Consider the following 8489-nt stretch of genomic DNA (forward strand, 5'->3'; position numbering starts at 1 on the left):
ATTCCTGGTCTCACGGTAATCCCTGAAAGTTTCACCAAGGTATAAATCCAGTTTCTTGGAAATAATCCTTTGTAATAGAACAGTAGAACATTAATAAGGAATATATGATGTTTTTTTGGCTCAGCATGGGGCCAAATATCCTAGTGCATGGCTGTTTTCCACCAGTGTCAGAAGTGCTGCCTGATCCTCACCTGCTGCGGCAGATAAAGGAGTGGGGTCGGTGCATATGAAAAGATTCATACATATTGAAACCACAGCAGGTCTGATCCTGCCCTCATTCATAATCCATATTCCTTAAGAGCCCCAAGAACAAAATACCTCTTAGTGCTCAGCTTTGGCATTCATTACAATACATTCTCCCACTGTTGCTTAGATTGGACCTCAGTGGATGTAGAATATGGTTGGAGGAATAAAGCTTATGTGGCCCACATATGAATAAACATGCAAGGTATAATGCATTTAGTACCAGGGTACCATCTCTTTTCAGTGGGCAAACAAATGGCAACAAAGAAGGATTGCAGATCGTGAATAGAAGCACCGGTTGTACGGCTCTGCTGCTTTAAAGGGTCGATATTGATGAAGGAGAAAGTTTCTGTTTCACTTGATGTTCACAAGATTACTTTTGTAACGAGCACCCAAAACATCCAGTGTTTATAATAATACATGGAATGTAAAACGCAACCAAGTGTGTAACTGCTGAAGGATGTGAAAGGGAAAGATCAAATCATTCACAATCTCCTGACTGACTGATTTTTATGTATAAGACATCTGGCCCACAGCATGTACAGTTCATGTAAGCTTGGTTTGCTGCTTTGTGTTCATGGTGTCCAGTAGATGGGGGGAAATATTTGGAAGGCAGTTATGGATCAGATCAAGTTTTATATTTATATTATGACTTTTTGATATAACCACTTTGGCTGCATGTTTTTACTCGAGATGATGCTTGTTGTTAAATAATATATGTCCATTTATCTGGTAAGCACAACATTGCTGGTAGACACCCAGCTTTGACACTGGCACACGCATTGTGTTTGACAGCACATGGTAAGTGTATTTGATTAGCATTAGCTGTAGCCTATATGTAAGAGGACAGCTACACTAACTACATTTTCTGTATGTCACAATTCACTGACCATAATGAAAATACAATGTTATTACAGTTAAATGTTGGCATCTGGATATCCTGTTAGTTCAAGCACCAGCAAATGGAAATGAGCTTACAACTTGCAACTTACACACTTCCCTGTTAAAGGTCCAGTGTGTAAGATTTAGGTCAAAGAAATGGGAACTCTCTCTACAGAGGCCACCATGTTTTTTACATTAGTCCAGACTGGACAAACTAAACACCTTTTAAGTTTTTATGACAACTGAAGCTACCACAGGTTCTTTTTCATGTTTGGAAGGAGAGGGTGAGGTGAGGGGTGTTCAGCTGCAACATGCAACTTCAACACTAGATATCACAAAATTCTAAACACTGTACCTTTAACAGTGCAGTTAAATGTTATGTGAGTGTTAAGGTTGGTTAAGTGTTTTTGAGCTCCGGTTCGATTTGTTAATGACAGAGTTAAAACACATAGTGGAATGATTGTCTCTCTCACTTTTTAAAATAATTTGCAGGGGTCCATTATGGCATGGACACCCTCAATGTCATTGAAGTGTGTTCTTTTCTTCAGTTGAAACTGGATTTTTCACAGTTAAGTGGAGGGAGTAATGCCCGGGCAACTGCATGAGCGGTGCATGTGGCGTGAATTGTCTTTGTGTTTCTTTTCAACGCCAATGTTGTCAGGTTATATCGGCCGCACTACCTGCATGAGATGGGCATGGTTCACAAGCTACAATGTCCTTATCTGCTGAGGAAGTCTCAAACACCTTCTGTTCTCTAACTCTTTTTGTTGAATTAATAAATAAATAAAACATTGATTACTGAAATTGGACTGTAAGACTCATGATTTTATACTGGAGAGCCGTTGCATTTGAGTATAGGCGACTTTTATTTGGGGAGATACAGAAGTCATATCAAAAAAACACAGACCAGCTCTGCTGCAGACACTCAGCAGACACACTCCCCATGCAAAACAACAGACACCCGCGAGACAGAACAGATCAGCAACACATGTGCTGCACACATAACCAGTGTGGCCCAGGCCTCATGTATCGAGAGAGAAGTGGAGCACATCTAATAACAGTACTATGTATTCTAACGCTTTTCTCTACAGCCCTACACATGACACATTTTTCACTGTTTTTATTTCCTTTCATTGAATGTGTGGGTCATTGGGACAGCTACAGTCTTGTCACAGCAATGAAGAACCTGCACCACCTCCACCTGCTTTTGTCGAGACATCACCCAAAGATGCAAGTGGAAGGCTGGTGCCAGTCCAGGGTTAACTGACAGGACTCGCAGGTTTGAGAACAGTGTTATGGTGACATAGTGGTTCAAGTGGCTGCCTCTTACACCCTCACATGATGTCTGACGTTCCTGGTTAATTTCTGCATGATAGACTCCCCACACAGTGTAATGACGTTTTTAAACAGTTTTGCATCAATGTAAAGCCATTAAATTGCAGCAACAACTAAAGGTTGCACATTTATGTCACTGTTGAAGTTAGGTTGGGTTTTTAGACCCATACAGCCCACAGTTTCTTATGTGATGGGTATTATCTTTCTTAATATAGTATTTGAAGTTTAACATTTGGCCATAACACTGTTCAAACTAATCAGCTGGTAATCCTATAGTTCCCTACACCCTGACCTGTTCTCACTGTTGTTCCTTTACCAGTCTTACCACACTATGGCTTTTGGCACACTCTGCCCCTATGTAGCTGATGTAGCCATGTATAAATGTTGATAGTCCCCAATCGATATATTTAATATCACTGTGCTCCTCCAAGAGCATCACATATTTACAGTGTAGGTTGTTACTGGGTCAAATATACATTTAAATATTGTTAGTACAACACTTAAATGATTTAATACATCAAATTATTATATTATTTTATACATATGTTAATGGTACACAGATATTGATATGTTTAATATGTATTAAATGTATTTATTAAGCTCTCTCTCTTTTTGATGGTTTATGAAGCATGTTTCAGGTATTCATATTTGCAATAGTGAAATGCAGAGTATTATAATCATACAAGAAAAGAGATATTCAAGTTAAAGACTATTTCTATTTTAGCTTAAATCAGTAATAATGAGAATGTTTTTGTTGTTGTCCTTGAACATTGACAATAAAGGATCACAAGATAAAATTTGAGTTTGTGCTTTTATGACCCGATCAGTTTTAATGCAACTGAAAATACAAATAAATCAAAGTGTTCTGTTTGATTTAATATGAGGCAAAAGGTAAATTTAGAGAAAAAGGAGTGTTTTCAATTGATAATTGACTCAGTCCTGTTAAATCACAATAGGTTTCTCAAAGTGGACAGTGGTGGTGGACCATGATCGAGGTGGCAGCTGATGTTGGACTACGATGGCGGATCCTGAGTGACTTTGTGCAGTCAGCCTAGGAATATATATGGTCAGGGGTGGGTAACAGAACACGTAATCTGGATTTCATAATGACATACTTCAGTCCAGATTAAATCTGAAAAATTGTTTGATGAAATTATAGTTACATTATCAATGATAACTTGGCAACATTTTGGATTACATTGACAAAAAAACATGCATTTTAAATTATTTATTGTTTTTTGTGATAATCAACAAATAAAAATGATGATGTATGGATAATCACATGCTGAAAGTATCTTAAAATAATGTAATGCTAATACAGTATTAACATACCTTACCTCATATATGACCAAACAAATTAAGACAATTATTTCTAACTCTTAGACAGATTCTATAACAAGTAGTGTGCTTTCTGCACAGTGAGTGCCACAACCCCAACATTTAGAAATAACAGCCACAACACAACTCCGCTGACATGTTTGTGATCTTTTGCTTTTACTCAAAATAACCATTCACAAACCTCCTCATTTACAATGTTGTTAGATAACAGAGAGATAAGATAAATACAATCCAAAAATATATAATTTAACATATAATGTAAGTATGGTCACCATAACATCGACCGAAATAAAACATTTAAAATTAAGACAGGGATAAAATCTTCTGATTAAATGACAAAAAGACAAACAAATGAAACAAACCGATCCAGCTTCTGGAGTGGGCATATTCAAAGGTCTGGACCCAGGCAACCTGAGTCCAGACTGACAGAAAAAAAACGTGCTGCAGTCAATAAGATACTTCCTATTGAAATACATTAATTCAGAAGTCGTCCCCAGCGTCTGTGTACATGAATCAGTACATTAAATTATGTAAGTATTTCACAAGACTTGGTTGCACAAACAGACAATATGAACAAAGCTGTACACAGTATTTTCCAGTTTGCCTGGGATTGGTTGATGACTGTAAATATTAAAGGTCATCCTCCCTCATTTTTACCCTTTTTTAACGTGGTTTCTCTCTCTCCACCTCATCTCTCTCTTCTCTCCCCCGCTTTCCACCCATCTCTCCTTTCCTCCCCCCTTACTTTTCTTTCCTCACCCCAACCGGTCGAGGCAGATGACCGCCCACATTGAGCCTGGTTCTGCCAGAGGTTTCTCCCTGTTAATGAGGGAGTTTTTCCTCTCCACAGTCGCCTGTGCTTGCTCATTGTGGGAACTGTTGGGTTTCTCTATGTTAATATTGTTTTAAGGTCTTGACCTTTAAATGTAAAGTGCCTTGAGATAATGTAAATTATGAATTGGCGCTATATAAATAAAATTGAATTGAATTGAATTGAATTAACTCTAAATGTCACTGTAGTTGTGTTCATCAATGGTGGGCCTGTATACACTTTTTACATAGACGATAAATCAAAGGAAAAAAATAGAGAATGTTGCTGCAGTAGTGTATGGAAAACAGCTTAACAGCATATGACCGAAAGCCTATAGTTTACAAACTAATATGACAAAGCCAGGCAGCCAGCAGGCAAACAGTGATCATCAGGTTTAGCTTAAGAGATGCAAAGTCAAGGCCTTACATTTCCATATGCTACACATGCATTCAAAGCTCAACTTTTCCCCTGTGTCTCTGTACACTCACTTGTTGAGTCGATACCTGTGTGAAACATGGAGGTGTTGCTTTAGAAAGTGGAAGCTTCTGACAGTGGGTTCACTCACATGCTGTATGGGAAATAGTTTGAGTGCAGCAGCTGAGTCTGGCTTTTAACCACGGTAGCAATGTTGATCTGTCCGTCCAGACTGAAATATCTCATCAACTTTCATGTTCCCCAGAGGATGAATCCCGCTGACTTTAGTCCTGTGTAAGCAGGGACAGTATGAGTTTCAAATGTATTAGCTTAATGTTTCCCTCTTTATCTCCTTCAACTTTCTCTTCTTCTTCTCATTACTGCCAGGATGTGGAGTAACGGCCATCGAGACAGCTCCTTAAGGTGTATGTGCATTGTGTGTATGACGCAAAATGAATTTCAGTGTGAACTGAATGTGTGTGTGTGTGTGTTTGTGTGTGTGTGCATGTGCCTGCATACACACATTCTTCATGTGAGTGATGGTGAGCTGATTAACAGAGTGGTGAGCAGCTGAAAAAAAGCACATCCTGAAAAACACACCACATGCAAATGTGTTTGTCACTCTGACAGTATGTCTCAATTAAGGCCTGGAAAGCCGAACAGAGTCGGTCTGAGCTGGCAGCTTCACTGACCTCCCCCTCCCCCAACACACACACACACACACACACACACACATACTGTCCACACACTTCTTTAAAGCATAGCGGCGAACTGCAAAGAACAAAGAAGGAAGAGGGAAAACTGAAGGGAAGGGGAAAGAGGAAGCTTTCAGCAGCATGACAGCAGGGGAAATTCTTGAGAGGAGTCTGTACAGTAAATTGACAAGCAGAGAACTACGGTGAGGCGGAATGGTAATGATAAGACCGGCTGGAGCACACACGCCAATGATGCCAATGGCAGCAGTAATGACAACAATAATGGCAAACAATAAACACTCAGATCAGACATCCCATTGCAGCCCCCCCCCCCCACACACACACCTGCCACATATCCACCCCACAATCATAACCACCACTGCCACGTATGACGGCTGCCGTACATGGCACCACTCTCTAGTAGAGCGTGGTTCATCCAGCAGAAGAGGCACACATTGAAAACACACCAAAGAACACAAATAATACACACACACACACACACAATTACCATTAAATACATTTCCTCCTTACAAACACATACCGATATACACATACGGTATGTGCGCTCAGTTCCACAGACAGAACATGCAGCGATGAACACACTTCAAATACACACGCGAAACACAGATCTTTAATAGCATGCGCGGCCGCATGTGCACAGGCGGACGTGCGCTCTCTCCAGCCATGCTATAGAAGAGACCCGATGGTGGAGAGGCTGATGATGGCTGATGTGGTGCTGGCTGGCTGGGTAGCCGTTTAATTAATCTCCAGACAGACTGTGGCATCAGACAGAGGGAGCGAGTAAGAGGAAAAGAACAAGTGCATGAGGGAAATAAAGATGGAGACAGAAGCAGTGACAGGCACAAAGAGGCTCTGTCTGTCTTTCTGTCTGCCCTCAGGACACCAAGAGACACTGCAGGAGTCTCCAAAATCTGTGACATGCTCAACCTCAGAGACTCGGCTCCAAGTCTCAATCTTCCAAATGAACTGAGTTGAAGTACAAAAGCCAATGTACAAATTCTCTCTGAGCAGCTGTACTTTTGCAGAGTAAGAGTATGGACACAACATCAAGTCCAGTTTAATGTTCTTGTATGCTTAGGTAACTAAAGGAACTTTAATGCTATAGTGGAGTCCACACCAGCAGATCCAATCACCTCCATGTAAGCTCTGCTCCGTACTTGCAACTAAACTGTCTCTGTAAATGATTCAGGCTGAAATGATGATGATGTAATGTCTCAGTCACATATTGTATGGAGGAAGTCTTCATTAATTCCCCTTGATGCAACAACAAATGCTTTCTCTACCAAATGCTGCGTGGGCAAACACATCTTAGTCTCTTTTAGTCATATGGTGTCAAAGCAATAAGCTAAGGAGCACAAGGAAGTGATGCAACACATTTCCCTACTTTGAGGTGCCTTGGGTTTTACTTCCCGGCTGCACACACATTATCCCGTCTCATCAGTGAAGGTCTTTGGCGCTGAATGCAGCTTGAAATACCTACAGATGCTATTCATGCCCAAAATGTTTTGGATTAAACCCTCATCTCAGCAGCATCTCTATCTACTTATTTATTTCGGACAGACACAGACTTTCGCAGGTGTTGCAGCTGCCCATCATGGCAGCAACATTCATGGAATTATTTTCCTTGTCCACATTAACAAGTGGTTTCTCCTCAAAGTAAATGCACAAGTTAAGTTTTGTTGCTGCAGTGCTTTTCACTAAGATGAAATACAGAGCTTTTACTTTGAGAAACTGTGAACTTGGGTTTGAAGATTATGTTAATTGCTTAACAGACCTTCAAACATTTTTTCAATGTATGACAAATTAGCACAAGTTAGATAAATCATTCAAACTTATATAAAAGCCACACATGTTCACAATAATAAAGCAAATTCAGTTTCATTTTATGAAAAACATTGTCAATAAACTGTTCATTGCAGATAAACCAGGTACAATGAAGTTTTCAAACTTCACTCTGCACCATAGACCGTATATTAAATAAAATAAAACAATAAAAAGTGACATTATATCGTAGAACTATCTGAGGAGGACTCACTAATGACAAGGAACAGTTCTGAAGTAACTCTGGAGCATTAACACAGGACAAGAGAGCAGCCAAACAAACAGGTTTACAACAATTACAGCCAAATTTAATTATCCCGAACATCAGTGAATGACAAGTCGTAAAACACAGAGGACTTTGAGTAAATATTAAAATATAACATTATTTATGAGAAAGTTTTGACATCTCCATAAAGGAAGAAGGGGTAGTTTTAAGGGTATATCGCATTTTTACTTTTGTTTCATGTACAAAACAATAATCAGTTTTCTTCAGGATTACTAATTTGCTCAATTAATGAATTTTTCATTATATACTTACTCGGAAACAGCATTTAGACAATAAAACTAAACTCTCAAGTGGAACAGTAACAGTGACAATAAACCTGCTGCCAATCATTTCAGTTTAAAGCTGCTCATACACAACCAGTGCAACGCTGCACTTTCCCATTGTATCAGTCAAACTTCATCACATCTATCAGACTCTACATAAATATTGGTGCAATTTAAATTACACATGTTTTTGATTGCACTGTGTGTGTGTGTGTGTGTGTGTGGACTATTATATTACATGTACAGGCCTGCACAAGTGAGACTCTGCTTACCTGTATACCTCTAGTGTGTCTGTGGTCCCCTGTCACAAAAGGCCGGGTAACAAGGCTAATTGGGTGTAAAGGGAGGGGTGTGTATATGTAGTGGGGTTGGGCCTGTGT

Source organism: Paralichthys olivaceus, chromosome 4, assembly GCF_024713975.1.
Source record: "Paralichthys olivaceus isolate ysfri-2021 chromosome 4, ASM2471397v2, whole genome shotgun sequence".
NCBI lineage: Eukaryota > Metazoa > Chordata > Actinopteri > Pleuronectiformes > Paralichthyidae > Paralichthys > Paralichthys olivaceus.